At 37.5% G+C, this 16615-nt stretch overlaps 1 protein-coding gene and 1 long non-coding RNA gene across 15 annotated transcripts in view; one reads left to right on the forward strand and one right to left on the reverse strand.

Annotated features, from left to right (window-relative positions):
• The window catches only part of CYRIA (CYFIP related Rac1 interactor A), an 82322-nt gene extending 77972 nt beyond the window's left edge, over nucleotides 1–4350 (reverse strand). For 8 of the 14 annotated variants that reach the window (XM_087946960.1, XM_087946944.1, XM_087946897.1 and 5 more), the window contains exon 1: nucleotides 4007–4245. The gene's annotated coding sequence lies outside the window, so the exon portion shown is untranslated. Of the gene's footprint in view, nucleotides 1–2216; nucleotides 2356–4006 lie in introns of those variants that run through there. The other 6 variants (XM_026674292.2, XM_087946905.1, XM_087946935.1 and 3 more) reach the window with 6 other exon arrangements.
• A 13-nt stretch (nucleotides 4351–4363) lies between these two features.
• On the forward strand, nucleotides 4364–12160 carry LOC148133018 (uncharacterized). The gene is made up of 5 exons (XR_015745920.1): nucleotides 4364–4513; nucleotides 5205–5293; nucleotides 5406–5572; nucleotides 5661–5721; nucleotides 11134–12160. It is a non-coding gene; the product is annotated as an uncharacterized LOC148133018 (long non-coding RNA).
• Nucleotides 12161–16615: the final 4455 nt, after the last annotated feature.

Raw genomic sequence — 16615 nt, forward strand, 5'->3', positions numbered from 1 at the left:
TTTATATGTGAATACCCACAGTTACAGAAATTTTATTTTTACTTTCTTGCCATTTACAAAGGAAGCATGAACCAAATTTATGTACTAATACTGAAATTTGAATCATACCACTTAAAGATATGATGCACTAACACAACAGAGGAGAAAAATAAGCTTGCCCTTGTGTTAGTAAAATGTTGCTTGCTTCAAGACATAATTGCACTCTCTTTGTCTTTCTCTTATATTTTCTCACCATCACCATCATTTATTTATTTCCAAAGATAGGAGAATGAAAAGAACCGAGTGAAGAAGGGGTGTGTGAAGTGGAGATAAAATACTAAGAGAACATGAAAGTAGAAAGCACTTTTTAAAAAGTTCTCCTCACCATTATATACATGAGTATTCCTATATATTATATTGTAAAGCAGTAATGATGGGAAAACAGTACCCTAAACACACAGAAATCTGTACAATTAAATTTGGCAGAGAAAAAAAATAAAAACAAGGCCAAAGACAATTCCCAAGAAATATATTAGTGTATAAACAGAAAAAAAAAGGGATTTCACTCAGATACATAGTTGCTATTACAAAGAAGCTTTTCTTATCTATGTTTCCCTCCCATGTATATGATGCAAAATTCCATTATTTTAGACAAGGAGAAAATCTAGTTGTGCTACAAGCACTTTTAATAATAAGCAAAAAGTAAACAGGCTGAACAAATTGATCAAGATTTGGCTCATTTTTAGGAGTAAAATCAATCAATAAAAAATAAGTGGCAGATTTTGCATTTCAAGTTGGAAAAATAATGTAATTCAACTATTGTTTTTGTTATTATAGCTCTTTTATATAAAGGTTAAGTAAAAATCTAATAAATACATGAAATGCTAAAATTATTTTATTATGAAATAATAATAAAAAACATAAATACTGCTTTCACTCAGAATTGGGTCCCCATTTGCTCATTGCAGATATAGAAAAGAGAAAACCCAAATGCTAAAGCATAAAACATAATACTAATTGAACAGCATTTGCTTGCTTTCTTCATCAATTAACGTCCCTGTACCATTTTCTATTGGCCTTGTTCCTCCAGAATGGCCTGGCACAAGATAGCAAACTGTCTGGAAAATGGATTTTTCCATCTCTTGGCTAATGTATTAATAACAAAGTGAGAACACAGAAACCCTTGTTGCCACTATGAGGCATTACTATGACCCAAATAAACCATAACCACTAGAAAGAATCTCAGCAACATTATCAACTCATGATGTCTCCCAAAAGAAAACTTTTATTGTATTTATAAGTAACTTAAAAGTCTTAACTCCTGAATCCAAACTTCAGTTTTAAGAAGATTTTAACATTCATGACTGTGAGTGGAATGCAGGTTGTATGGAGGCAGAACGAAGTGTACCAACTCCTGCTTTGTCAAAAACATTTCAGATCAAAGGAGCCAAAATAGAACAATAACTTAAAATAATTCTTAATAGCTATTTGCTTCATGTAAAGAGCAAAAGGAGTAATGAATTTGGCATTCATGTAATTATTGAGATGCTACAACAATTATTTTAATTCCATGAGATGAAAGAAAGGTACTAGGTAGTTTGCTCGCACAAAACATTAACTGGTGAGAAAACTGCACAACACTATTACAGCTAGTCCTCATAACCATAATTGAACCCAAAATTTCCTTTACTAAGCAAGATGCTTAAATGAATTTTGTCCCATTTTACAACACCTCTCGCCACAGTTGTTCAGTGAATCACTGCAGTTGTTAAGTTACGAGCACGGTTGTAATGCATGAATCTGGCTTCCCCATTGAGTTTGCTTGTCAGAAAGTCGCAAAAAGTGATCAAATGATCATGGGGACACTGCAATGAACATGTGTGTAAAAAATGGTCATAAGTCACTTTTTTTCAGTGCTGATGTAACTTCAAATTGTCACTAAACAAATGATTGTAAGTCAAGAGCTATCTGAATTGAAATTTCAAGTCCAAAATAATCCTAATTAGCAAGACCACTTAAGATACAATGAAGGGATAAATTGTACACCAATGGCCAGCTATCGCTTAATACACATGGGAAAATAAACATGGTATAAACAACAACAGCCAAGCAACAGAAACAGGCTAAATTATAACTGTAACTAGTAACTTAACATTTTTGCTGTTAAAAAAATATGGAATTTAACTGAGGTCGGTGAAACAATATTTAAGAGTTATTTTCCTTGATTAAAATCTCACCTCCAACAAAAGCTTTCTGGGGTGGAAGAGAAGGAGATAGCAAACATCAGCTCTTGACCCAGAACATCTGGACTCAGAAAACTGAATAAAACAGCAACACTGATGTTGTCTTTCTTACATTACCACTTCCATCAAATCTGAAGTCTGCAGTAAAAGCAGAAAGATCAGGAAACCCAACCATAAAACTATTTATTAAAAAGGGGGAACCATAGTTTCATGCAATTGGATTTACAGTGCATGCTAACCAAGACATTTATGTCAGTTTAATCCTTAATACATTTAAAATATACTTCTTTGGGGTTGAACCCTAATGCAGACATGTACAAAAAAATCAAAATCCATATGGGATACTTTTGGAGGGCGGGGAATTGCCTTCTTAATCCCTTCTGGACATCTGAAATGACTATTTGCTAACTCAAACCATCTGCAAGCCCCATGAATTTTGCCATAACACACAAAAATCTATTTTCCATGATAGGCTGCCTTTCCCCCAAAGCATCAATAGCTTCATTATAGTTGGGCATTCAAAACAAAGTCCGTCCAGCTGCCACATCCAAATATGGCGAGGAACATTTTTTTTTTAAATCACACAGCAACAAGAGCTTTTGACAGCCGCAGTCCTCCCTTCCAATCATCTCAAGTCAGCTGTACCTATAGCATGAAAACATATGAATCTCACACAATCTCTCTCTCTCTCTCTCTCAAGCTCCCTCACATGACAAACTGGATGCAGTCCATTTAACTCACACTGTCGAAGCAAATCCCTATACACAGCCTTAGATCTACCTGACTTCTTGAGAATGAGAAGGGGGTGGGGGGAGCTCACACGAACACCAACAATTAACGCTGCTTTCCATTAAGAGGTTTCCGGCTCCGCACATGACAGGAGGAAGAAGCAGGATCCAACCCAAATGGATTTTAAACGCGAACTACGTCATTCGTGCCACCTGCAAGAGGGTGGACGAAGAGAACAGAGAAGGCAGCCCAGCACTTCCTCCAAGGCCTGTAACTAACACAACCGAAGATCATCATCACACACACACACACACACACCCCTTCATTGTGAAAGAGGCGGAGGGAAACACAAAAGCAACCGCAATCTCTAGAATCCTTTCCCTCCAAACCATAGTTGAAGCAGAGGTCACAGCCAGGGAGGAAGGGAAAGCAGGCAAATCAGCAACAGGTGTCCTTTACACACACACACACACACACAAACACACACGTGTGTCCAACTCTCAGCCCGTTCTCCTTTATTTAGAAATAGGCTCCGGAGGGAGAAAGAGGAGAGGTGGTTACATTCCCTCCACCACCACCACCGCGAATAAAACATGCAACGGGACGGGACTGCCCAACGTCGAGAAAGGATGGCCAAACACTGCATCCAAAGCTGCCCGGGGAAGGTGGGGTCTCATCAAAGATGGTGATCAGGAGGGCAATCCGCAACTCTCCCTCCCCTTCCCGCTCCCCCCGCAAAAAAAGCGACCCTGAATTAAATACGAAGCGGCGCAGTATTTACAAAGCCGCCAAGATGTCGATCCGCTCCCGCACCATTGCGCCCCTTTGCCAGGCGCCCCGGGACGCGCGCTCTTCTCTGGCCGTCCGCTTGCAGCGAGGTCTTCCGACCAAAGCTGCGCATCGCAGGGCCAGGCCCTTCCTTCCTTCCTCGCTTGCTTGCTTTCTCCCTTACTTCCCTTCTCGCTCCCGCCTTCCTCATCCCGGCAAAGAGCCGCGTCTGTCTCCTTGCTCGCCCACTGCCCGCTTGGCTTGGCTCCGGCGCCCGCTGCCCTTACCTGCTCGTCTTGCCTCGGCCCCGCAGCAGACCAGGCAACGCTGAGCCATGCCCAGGCGACGTTCGCCAGAGTGACCCGACTTCGCTCAGCAAGCGCGGGCGAAGGAGGGGGAAGGGAGGTGATGATGAGGGAGGAGGCACAGGCGGGCAAGGGAGACACTCCCCGGCAGCAGCTTCTTCTTTTCCTTCTCTTGATATTGAGCGTCGGGGAGGCGCTCCGTGCCGCTGTCAGTCAGGGCGCGCTCGGCCCTCTTTCCTTCCCGAGTGGCCACCGCCACAGACAGACGCCGCCTCCCTCGCTTGCCATGCGGGGGGCACCGAGGCAACAAACCCACCCACCTCCTTCGTTTGGAGCTGAGGCGCGCGCTCGCCTGCCCGCCCCCCCGCCACTCGCGGGGTGGTCCTCGCGGCTCAGTCCCCCACCCACCCTCGGTTGCCACGTGAAACGTGTCGCGCAAGAAAACGAAACGCCACCCCGCTCCAAGAGAAGTTGTGAGAAGGCTCGCTCGTAATGTGGAAAAAGAAATGAATGTGGGGACACAACACAAATGCTGCAAGCTGGTGCCAAGCTAGCTTTGACGGGATATTGGTGTAACAGGTTCCCTGCCAGCCTGTGGGGGTGTGCAAGAGAGAGAGAGAAGCATATTGATGTGCTATGCATGCATACTTAATGTATTAATGGTGGAATAGCATGGGGGGGGGGATGTGAAACTTCCCACTGTTCAAATTCTTTGGTTCCTTCTTGATATACTTATTAACGTGGTATCGCCTATGTCACTTCTAGATAAACAACGTGGAGAAATTTAAGGCCATTCCTAGTCTAAAATATCTTTCAGCTTTTAAGAGTGGTTTGGGATATTCCAACTTGATTTTTAAAAAGTATGATTTTTAATACCATGGGTTCCTATTAAACTTAAGCTTAAATCTAACTTACATAGGCCAGGTAACCCTAAAACAGGTGACATTTATAGCAGAAAGGGTTTTGAGGTCTGGAAATCTGTGACTATGGAGAGGAAAAGTGAAAAGAAGGTTAGAAGCCTTGAGGGGGTTGTGTGAAATGCTGAGAATGTGTTGAAGGTAGTCAACAGTGGCTGTCACTGTAGAGTTTCTATTAAACACCTGCCATAGAAGCTGTGGAGGATTGCAAAATACCCATTTGTCTAAATAGAATTATAAGATCGTTTCTTGCTACCTTTTAGCATCTTTGGACACTTCATGGAGGCAACCGGAGAGGAGAAAGCAAGTCATAGAAAGTCTCTCCCACCCATCCCTCAGATTGCTCCCTGTTGTGAGTATGCAAAGTATTCAAAGCAAGGCTCTGTAAAATGCCCTTCCTCAAAGGGTTGAGGCAGCCATTTCCTCTGGCAGATTCAGCATAGTTGCTTCATGGTCTTTCCTAGGATCTCTGCACATCTGATGCACAGACAGCATTTCCCCTCGGACTGCCAGCAAAACAAAGCAGCTGTTCGTACTCGTAGTGGTAACAACCTACCGTAGAAAATCCTCAAAGCAGCATCACAGAGATTGCCTCAACAGATTGAGGGTTTTCATTGCAACAACAAGCTTTGTGAGTGCTTTGCATAGCGCTACTTCCTACCACAGCTCTTTGTCACATAGACATAGCAGCCATCCTTTTTATTTTATTTTTAATTAAGGATGCTTATGTGGTTTCTATGATTCAAGAGGAACTATCACCATAATGTCACACCAGATCTGGTAGGTGTTACTTTTCCATACTTTATGTTGTATGTTATTCTTTCTCTGACACACCAAAGCTTTCTGTGACTTTTCCATTTGTGGTCTCCATTCCTATTAAGGAAGGGTGTATTTCTCCCCTACACTAACATTCTTTGAGGCCACTGAATAACCTCAACTATCTGACTTACACCTTCAGAAACAGTTATAGAATCCTGACTAAGATATGTGAGAAACTTTCTCTGGGTATATTCCCATGGGTATGACCCATGTATATTATTTTTTAAGGTTTTTTTTCCCCCCTTTACCCTACCAGTCCATATATTCCAAAAATTCGTTCCTTGTTGATTGATTTCCCCCACCCCCCATAACACTTTTTTGTTGTTGTTCACTTTTTCTCCAGCTTCCCTGAATAACAATCCTTGCTTGGTTAATTACTGGCCCCCTCCCCACAAATCAAAGTTATTGTGTTAAACCTATTCCTGGGTCTCTTCTGGCCTACAAAAGAATCTACTAGAGATACTGTCCAATTATAGAGAGCAATTTAGAACCGCATACGTGTTGGAGACTGGTGGTTTCCTTTGCGGTTTCCTTTTTTAAAGGTTTTTAAAAAAAATAAAAATAAAGGTGAGACATGAATTATCACAGACACTACGAAATATTATTTAGAGATAAGATTTCCTTATCTCCCCCAAAAATGAAAAAGAATAACCACACTATGCGAGAGAATATATTTCCTTTGCGGTTAAAGCCATAACACATTTGGGATTTATTAAATATGATTTCTGAACACATAATTTGTTTTCTGCATTTTGAAAGCATAAGCAAAGATTATATACTGTACACATATAATTGACCATTACCATAATAAACTAAGAATCTACAGTATCTCTCTTTTTTCAGTAATAGGTCCAACTGAATTCAGTAATTCTTTCTTCCAACTAAGCATGAATCATGCAAAGCAACTCAACGTAAGCATAAGATATATCCTTTTAATAGTCACATTAACCTAATGGGAAGATGGGATTTAAAAGGCCTACAGTGAACAAAGGAAGTGAAAGAGTGCTAAAATGGTTGAAAAGAGTTAGCTCAGCTCCAGTTCTAGGATTATCCAGACTTGATATATTGTTCGCATTAAATTTTCTCAGATGAACACAGCCATGACATAGTTATTTTAAATCACTGCAGCCTTAAGGCAACCTTGGTAATAAGTTCTATAAGTTAATAAGTTATATAGGAGAAAAAATGAGTTGGATTTCCAATCCTGTATTTTATTATTACATTTTTCACCTAAGATAATAACATGCACATAAGCACACACACACCTGATTGAAACCCCTATACTTACAGACTAGTAGAGGAAATATTGGAATTTCATACGTATATGCTTATAAAATTAACATACTTTGCCAATATAATTCACGCAAATGACATTCAATCAAAATTTGTCATCATAAACTTTCAGAATGTTAAATTTCAGCTTAACATCGATTTCTTTTCTCTATGTTAGAGATATGATTTTGAATTGTTATCCGGATTATTTAAATATTATTTCTGTATTCAAAGGAAGTTTATATATTGCAAACAATAATATTAGTGAAGAAAAATGCACTTCTCTATCCCCATCAAGAATTAAGTCTCTGGTTCTAGCATAAAGAATGACTTTCATGTTCCTCATAGTCACCATATAATGTGGCTAAATGCTGTAGGCTTCCTGTTCTTACAAAGCTAAGGGAAAGAAAAATATGTTTTTATATATTTCTAATCTATCTTTCCACATATGGTCTAAAGTTCTAAACCATCTTCTAATCTGAACATTAAAAAATATATCATTATGGAAATTAAAAACGTAAATAAAAAATAAAGAAAATAGATAAAGGTTTTTTCCCAAATAAGAACTTCATATACTAAATTCCAGCTGCCTGAGCCAAGTTCTGTCACAAAAATAGAAATCCTACTAAGTTGTTGGAATATCAAATTAATATCACTGAATATCTGTTCTTGTTTAAATCATTTAAGCTATGTTACAATTTCATAAATCACAATTTACAATTCACTATATCAAGCATCTAGATAACACTGGTTGGTTTGTTATTATAAGATTTCTCAGAAACACATGTCTATTACAGACTTTATTCTTTATGGCATAGATTTGTTCTAAAATCAGGCTACTAAAATCTAATTAAACATAATCTCTTCCGTCTACAAGAACAGAGTTCCTGTAAATTAGCAGTGAGTATTTCCTGTTGGTCTGAGAACATCAGGTTTTCTGTTCCATGTGAAGGATTAGGCCCAAAAGCATCTTCTTTTGAGAGATGGGTTGTTGGGGATTAACCCTAAAAAGTATTGCAGAGTGTAAGGAGAAGGCGGACACACACCGTTTGTGTTTTAGTTTTAACAGTTAGAGTTTAAGCATTGTCATTCGTCCATTAAGTCATTCCCAGTTTTATCAGTAAGCTCACTATATAGTCCAAGTTAAGGGGCCTTGCAAACTCAGCCGTTTCTCCCCCCCGGTTTCACCTCCCGAGAAACCAACGCTGGATATTCACAATCAGTTCAGTCACTACAGTCAGTATGTTATAAATACACAAGGTAAGCTAGGTAAGGTTATAGGACTTCAACCGATGGGAATGACTGCGCTGGAAGGCAGTAGTTAAACCATGTCATCTAGTTTGGAGTCACTGCATTGCACTCTGGGGCTGAGGGGCTAGTGTCACATCCTTTTATTTTCTTTTTATAAAAAAGGGTTGTTAGGAAAAAGGAAGGGGGCTGCTGGAGGCGGTTAAACAGTACTGGTACGATGCACAAGAGATCCAAGTCTGCTCCCCCGCTCTGTGAATTCCAATGCCCTTTATCTAGTATCAGTTTAGCTTTGACCTTTAGTTGACTAGATTCTTGTATATAGGTAGCAATAATAAACTCTTCTATGCTTTGAACTTAACAAATGCTCCTGAATAAGAATCCTCAGAAATCAAAATCTCAATGAAAATCTCTGAATATAGGAAACTTATGAAAATATATTTATTGTCAATTTTGGCAGACTTAGGTTTTGTTACAGTTCTGGCTATACAATTACTGAAACAAGAATGACAGATGATTATCAATCTCAATGGAAATCATTAGGTTTGGTACAAGGAAGATAACTGGGCTGAATATATATCTCAGTTATGCAGTGTTGTCTCCACGTGGCCAAAATCAGAAGAAGACAGGATCATAGGATCAGGAGCAATATTATTTAGAGGGAAGGAAATGTGCATTCAGCAACAGCAACAATTGACAGTCAGCACATAAGCAGCCAGGAGCCTAAGGGAAGGCAAAGCAAGTGAAAGGTAGTTTCCTGCTCTTGACAAGTGCCCTAACCACACTGAAAGGATGTTCTCATTTTGTCACATGTCTGCCCAATTTTTCCTTCTTCCCATACTTGGGTTTCCCCAGGTTTCTCAATCTGCCATCTTGCAGACACACAATGCTTCCCCTTCTATGCTTTGCTAGTCTTATTTCCCCTTGAAACTGCAGAATCCTCATATAAGTTCACACCGATAAAAAGCCTACATTGTCTATGAACTTAGAAGCTATCATCAGTCCGAAAGTTGCAGTGGCTGAGTGTTGTGAGAGTTGCAGTTGTAACTGGAGGTTGCCAATTTAAAGAAAGCTGCTCAACTGCAGGCTAGTCAGAAATAGCACTGTGCTGTCAGCAACAGCATCTTTTTCAAAAACAACTCATCTTCTACACACCGAACCATTAGCCTGTCCCATACATACGCAAAAGATATTACATCACTGCAAATATTTGCAAAAATTTAATATCAAGCTCCACAGTTGCAAAAGAACAATACAAAGCAAAATGTCTGTGTACACAGACAGATTTATATAGTTGCCCTCCCATAGGAATAAAAATTGAGCAAATTAAGCAATAATTAATCACCAAAGATGCGTAAATATTTCATTGGATAAGAAAAATGCATGCAAAATATACAGCATGATGGTTGTGCCATAGCAACAGCTGATCTGGCCAGACTATAAATAGCATAAATTATATTTTGTCACAGAGAAAAGAAAATTCCTTTGAACTGGCTAATAAATTAAAGATTATTGGTAATAATATTGCCAGATGCTATTCAAAAGAACTGTTGTATTTACTTAAATCATGTTAATATTACCATGTTATCAACTGATTTCATTTACTTTGGTAAAACACATTTTGAGTTGCATTTAGAAAATGTAACCTTGGCAACAGCATTATATTTTTGGATCTTTGACTATATTTCTGTTTATTGTGTTCAACTCACTGCAAGATGCTAATTCAGGGACCTCAAAATCAAAGCTTTAAGTACCCAGCAAAAGAAAAGAAAAGAAAAAAAATAAAAGACCAAGATAATGCTATTAATTTTTCATAATATATTTGATCCATTAAAAATTAAAATTATATTGATAGGTTTTTCAGTTGTGCAGCAAAAAAATGAACATTTGGAATCACTTGACAATGAGATATAAATTAAATAATTAAATAAATTAAACATTTACTGTTTATCCACACTTTTCCCCAAGATTATATATTAAAGCAACACATATTTGTAGGTTTTGGTCTGATGGAAAATAAATTTGTGGATAGAAAAACACTTTAATGCCTTCAACAAAAGAACATTTAATCCTATTTATTTTTACATAATTTTTAAAATGCTATATTTTTATGACCTATTTTATGCCTATATTACTTGCTCAGTGTTGAATGTTATGTCTATAGTTTGTATTCTGCTTGTATAGTTTGGATAGTTTGTATTCTGACACGAATAAAGAAAGTTCAAACAAACCTCATAAGAAAGAAAATTGTAGATGCCATTCTTATTACCCCAACAACATTTCTAGTGTATTTTTTGACTTGGCAGCCAATGGTACACAGCCACAACTAGATTGCATTGTTACTCCCTTGGACTAGAGTTAGAGCAATATCGATCCAGACTCTGGTACAATAAATAATGTGAGGGTGAAAAGCAATATTTTCTGAAAAAACCCATTAAAAATAGCTGTCAAAAATGATCTGATTCTTTTTAAAATTAGTAGCTCTATGGTTGTAGACTAAAAAGCAAAGTTCAAATATCAAATATCAAATGTTCCATTCAAAGTAAAATAGTAAAAGTCCATGAAATCAAATGGATCTGTGTCTAATTTGATATACTTTTACTACTTTTTGAAATAGAAATGAGTTATGCAAGCTTTATGCATTTTTTTTTAAAGTCCCTGTTTAGTTTTATTTGTATTTTTTTTTAAAAAATGACAATGTTTTCAGTTCCAGGATAAAAGGTTAAAATTGTTCTGGAGAATATATTTTGCTTTTAAAAATTCTGCAGCAATATGTGAAAAGTTAATCCATGCAGAGTTCTGAACCCAACCAGCAAATATATTCTTGAAGCAAAAAATATTTTCTGTTTCTAGAGGGAACATACCATACCGTTTCAGCTTTCGAACCTGATGAAATAATAACATTTTAATGGACTTCTTGAAAACCAAGGAAGAGAGGGCTATTTGAATATCCAGAGGAACACTGTTTCACAAAGGGGAACAGCAACCAAGAAGGATAATAATTTTGTGATTCTTATCAAATTTTTAAAAAACTGTACAAGGACTTGATACACGTCTGTGTCTGTGGTGGCACAGAAGACGAATAATGAGGAAATTTAATAGTATGTAATTCTTCTTTCCTGGGGTGTATAGGGGTTTTGTAAATTTCTCTGTATAGAAAGGATAAATTATAGGTTCTGTAGGTTTCACTAGGAACTTGGTAATCATTCTTCACGTTCATATTTGGAATTTATGTACAACCTAGAACTATGCAAGGCAGGGATATTTAATTAAAGCATACTTCTGAGGTATATCTCAAGGATAATTCCATGGAGGAAAGGAATGTAAGCCAAGGATGGTATCTTTGGAATGCTACTGGCTGCTGCTCAAGAAATTAAGACATACAATATGTACATACAGTACATTCAATGGACAGGACATACATGACTATATATTGATATAAAAGAGTATACCACCAGTTCATCCACAGGTATAATGAATGAGCATTCAAAAGCATATGTTAGTGGGACATCATGATACTGATAAATCTCAGAAAAGACCTGCATTCTGAGAAGGAGCTATATCACACATGATGCCATCATCTTTGGTGTTCCTGACAAGCAGAAGGGGTGTATCTTGACCCTTGTTGTGTGAAAATGATTGCTACTCTGTTTCTGTTGATATCATGTTTTCCTCGTTGATATCCCAAAATCCCAGAACCCATTACAGTAATGACAAAACACTGCTCCCCTGGGGGGAAAATCCTCTGGTAAAAGGAACACAGAGATGGAAGTTTCTAACCATCCAACTAATGCAGACTTATTTTAAACTGCATTTTAAAGTATATTCAAGATAACTGGCTGAATACGCATTTCAGTGCAGATTAGACTGCCTGCGTATATTGCAGTGCATGGTTGGGTCCAGAATTCAATTTAAGTCGGATCCAGCATTCAACTTAAGTTGGATCTAGAATTCAATTTAAGATGGAAATCCAGAATTTCTACCTGGCCTGCAAGTCTTTCCTTTTGTAATTGTTGCAAATCCTCACACTGCAATGCCTGAATTCATTTCTCTGCCATGGATTTTGCTGAAGAGTTTGGGGAAAAAGAACTGCATAGAGATGATTATTGTATAAAATGACAATGCTCATTTTACAACAAAATGGCATACAATCAACTCAGAAGGCAGTTTCTTTTTCCATCTTAAGTGATCTGTTTCTGAAACTTTGCCGGGATCAGAGAATTTATACAGATGACAACAAATGCCTATGTAAGTTCTGGGTGGAAAAGCTTTAATTACAGTTTAGCCCAGTATCTATAAACATACAAAGATGCAAAACAGGAAGGAAAGAATAAACTTCCACTCCCAGAGACTGCTACCACTATTACAAAAAAAAACACACAACCTACTGTACTTTCTTTCCTGTTATTTCAGAAGATTAAAATGATCAGAAATAGGATATGGTATGTTAAGCACCACAGGTTTTATAATTATCACTTAGGTATGGTGCGTTTGTGGTGCTGACTTGCATTTGCAGATTGATGGTATGAAAAGTTCTTTGAATAAATTGTATACTGCAGGAACACTCACTTTTTAGTCTTTGCATTCTCAGTCATTGCAAAAAATTGCTTGGTGCAGAGTTGTTCATAATACAAAATCAGTGAAACATTGAGAGGGTACCTTTCCAGAAAATTGTCATTAGCATTGGCTTTGAAACAGTTTGTAAACAATAAAGAACTAGAAATGTTTTGACAGAAAAATTCTGCAACCTCTAGAATTCTCTTAAGAGCATTGCTTTCGAGGCACTAATTCATTCTCTTGTAAATTAAGCACTTTTCTTATTTTTGTAGCAATGTAGATGAGCTTTGTGCATCTCTGCATCCTCAGGATAAGCTGGCATAGCATGTCCTGCACTTCAGCAACTGGCCCTGCGAAAATAACTTCTAGGAGTTGTAATCCCAAGTACAGTATATATCAAAAATGATTCTGCCACAGTGGCTGCTGAGAGCAAATTTGGGTCTCCCTCTTCTCAATGGATTCATGGTAAGACAAATGCAACATTTTTTCACCTCAGGGGGGAAATATTTCCAATTAAGGGAGGGTCTTCCTGTTTTCTAAAATGGGCATAGAGGTTCTTCCATCTTCATTTAATTTCCACACAGGTAGAAATTACTACTGCAGTATACTTTACAGTGTTATGTGGCTGCTTGCAGAGAACCACCTTCATCCCCAGAGCTTCAAGGAATGACTATATGCCAACTGAATTTATTGTAAATTACACTGGGCAAAAGCTTTGGGATCGGGAACTGATTAAAACAAACAGAAACAAATAGTTCCTATCTGTCTATTTGAAAAGTCACAATCCATGTGTGAGGGGATCTGGTTAGACAAGTGTAAATACAAATAAATGGAATGTCAAAATGAAGTCATGCCTTCTTCAAAATCCATGATGGTTTAAAATGGAGCTTGTGTCTAAGGGTACCAAATATCCACTTTCCCTCACGCTCTCAGGGGGAAAAAAAGACATAGGCATTACATTATGTCATGCCCTCAAGGATGAGATATACCATTCTGATAATGCTTCTAGATATCCCTGCAATATTTGATTGCCAGGAGCTAAATAGATTCTAAAGATAATGCACTGTTTATAATAATCCAGACTGTGAAGGTCACCAAGTTCAATGCTAGGTAGAAGGTTAGAACTCATAACAACTGGTTACTTGCATCTGAAGAATCCCAATAAAGACAAAGCCAATCACACAGTTCCTGCCTCCTGGTGGTCAGTGCAACTAACATCACCCAAAAATATGCTCTGGGCCAACAGCAGTGGACAGGTGCTGTTAATTCTTAGATCAAAGATGAAGGTAGGAGAAGATACACTACAGTGTTCAATAAGCTCCAATCCTCAAGCTAGTCACCTGAGCTCAACTGGATATTTGAGGAAGTCTGCTTCTAGGCTTTGATTCATCCATAGCATCAGCATTCCACCTCCTTGTTATCTCTTCATTCATTAGTCTATTCATTCATTCAATTATTAGTATTAGTATTTCATTTATATTCTGCTTTTCCTCCAGGAGTTGAAGGCATCACAGACAGTATATTCTCCTCCAAGATAGGTCAGGCTGAATATTTTGCCTTCCATGAAGAGAGCTGACTTCCATTTGAATTTCCTCTACTACTCCATTAGATGGAAACAAAAAGTTAGAAATTTCTCAGCTCTTTTCTGCCATTGATTGGTTATCTGGTCTGGTGCAACAGAAGTTTGGTAATACAAAACTTGCTGTTGTAAGATGGTGCAGCTCCATTGTTTTGTACACACACACACACACACACACACCATAGATAGATAGATAGATAGATAGATAGATAGATAGATAGATAGATAGATAGATAGATAGATAGATAGATAGATTAGATAGATAGATAGATAGATAGATAGATAGATAGATAGATAGATAGATAGATAGATAGATAGATAGATAGATAGATAGATAGATATGAATCAACTGTGAATGGGCATGAAAAAAAGAGAAGAAATTACAATATATGGATCATGACTCAAATGACCTAACTTACATACTTGCATCAGATGCCCTGATGTCTTTACATCATTGTGCTCCTTGCACAACATGAAGTATGTGCCGCTTCATTGTGGCTTACTATAGATGCTTATAAGATCAACTATACTTCTAAAGTCATAGATCAAAACTAAAGCTAGGCTACATTCACAGTGGCTGGAAAGTCTATTTAAAGGACAGGTTTGTTTTTTCCCCCCCTGCAAACAAATAAAAATAAAAGGGAAAAAATATTTTTCCTCCCTGCAAAAACTCCGAATTTTCAGTGTCCAAAGTGCCAAAGCCAAGGATATTTCTTAAGTTATATTTCTTACCTGAGATTTTTAGTGGGAAATTTGGCAGACTTTCTCCCTCAGCTCTAAAGAAATGATCAATGTCCTGATCAATTAATTTTTGAAGAACGGTACAGTTTGCACGGGACGATTCTTCATTGCTTCTGTTTTTCTTTTGAGGCCAGTAGCAAAAGGACAAAGCAGTTCTGCATTCCTTTTCCTTCAAGCAGCAGCCTGCTTTTGTCACTTACTCATTTAAGCATAAGAACAAGAAAATATGTTGGAGATGGAGGTAGATCTGGGTGGCAAAGAGGCTGAGCAGGACTAGAGAAGGACAGAATCCAGAGAGAGAAAAAGCTGAGTATCAGGACAAAGAGAAGATGACTACCAGTCGAAAAAGGAGAAGAAAAGAACCAGCTTTTAAAAATGTTGTTTTTATCCCCATCCCATAATTGTTTTCATACGCACACTTGTTTTCAGGCATATTTTATGAATCAGAATTAATTTTGAAATTAACTGTGCTTCATAGCCTATAAATAACTCGATAAGCATTACATTTATCTAATCACTCCTTCATATTCCTAATGTAATTTTTTTCAATCTCAGGGTTGTAAAAGGTCTCAAAGTACAATATTGCTGACCAAAATTCAGTCCGGCTTCACAACACAATAATAAAAGAACTCAGTCACACCTTTTGGACTTTAAACCAGCAATGCAGCCAGGATCAGAATTGTAGTATTTATATATCTCTTTTACAATTGCATGCAAAAATTCAGATCATCTTGTATGCTTTGATGAATCCTGAAGTTGAACAAAAGCTGACACAACTTGTTTGATTGATTGATTGATCGATTGATTAACCTTGATCAATCTCTTAGGGACCACATAGTGGTTTTAAACTCTTAGCCACCACATAGATTTTCTCCATAACAAGTCACATCCTCTATATAATAACAATGCTAAACATGACAGCTTTGCAAATTTGAATGCCTGCTTACTATTTATGGCACAGCTGCTTTCCGATTCAGCAAAAAAAAAAAAAAAAAAAAAGTGATTTTGGCAGGTGCAGAGATTTGGATGCTTTTTTTGATCAGGATTTTGTAACTCTTCCTTTGGCAAAAATAAAAGCTTCCAAATGCTTCCTGAGCCAGCTAAGCATCTTCTTCTGTTCCTGCTTTTGGAATTTTTACCACCTTTTTCCTGAAGATGTCTTTGAGCTGTGAAATATCCTTAGATCTTTGTATATATACAAAGCCCTGCAAGCTTGAGATTTTACTCAGAGATATTTCAGAATGTTTAAGGACTGTAAAATGGTTCCAGAGTATTTACCTTTCCTTCCTGTAAGTACTTCATGGCTGATTTTATACTTACGTTTCTGATCACTGTCTTGTTGAAATATTCTATGTCTTTTTTAAGAAAAGATTTTTATTTTTTAAGACAAACATATACAGAGAAAAACATAAAAAAATAACACCATCTTCCAATTATATACATACAGTGTATCAGTTG

The sequence above is a fragment of the Notechis scutatus genome, chromosome 1, assembly GCF_049901735.1.
Source record: "Notechis scutatus isolate UNSWTSFEM ecotype Mainland chromosome 1, rNotScu1.2, whole genome shotgun sequence".
Taxonomy (NCBI): domain Eukaryota; kingdom Metazoa; phylum Chordata; class Lepidosauria; order Squamata; family Elapidae; genus Notechis; species Notechis scutatus.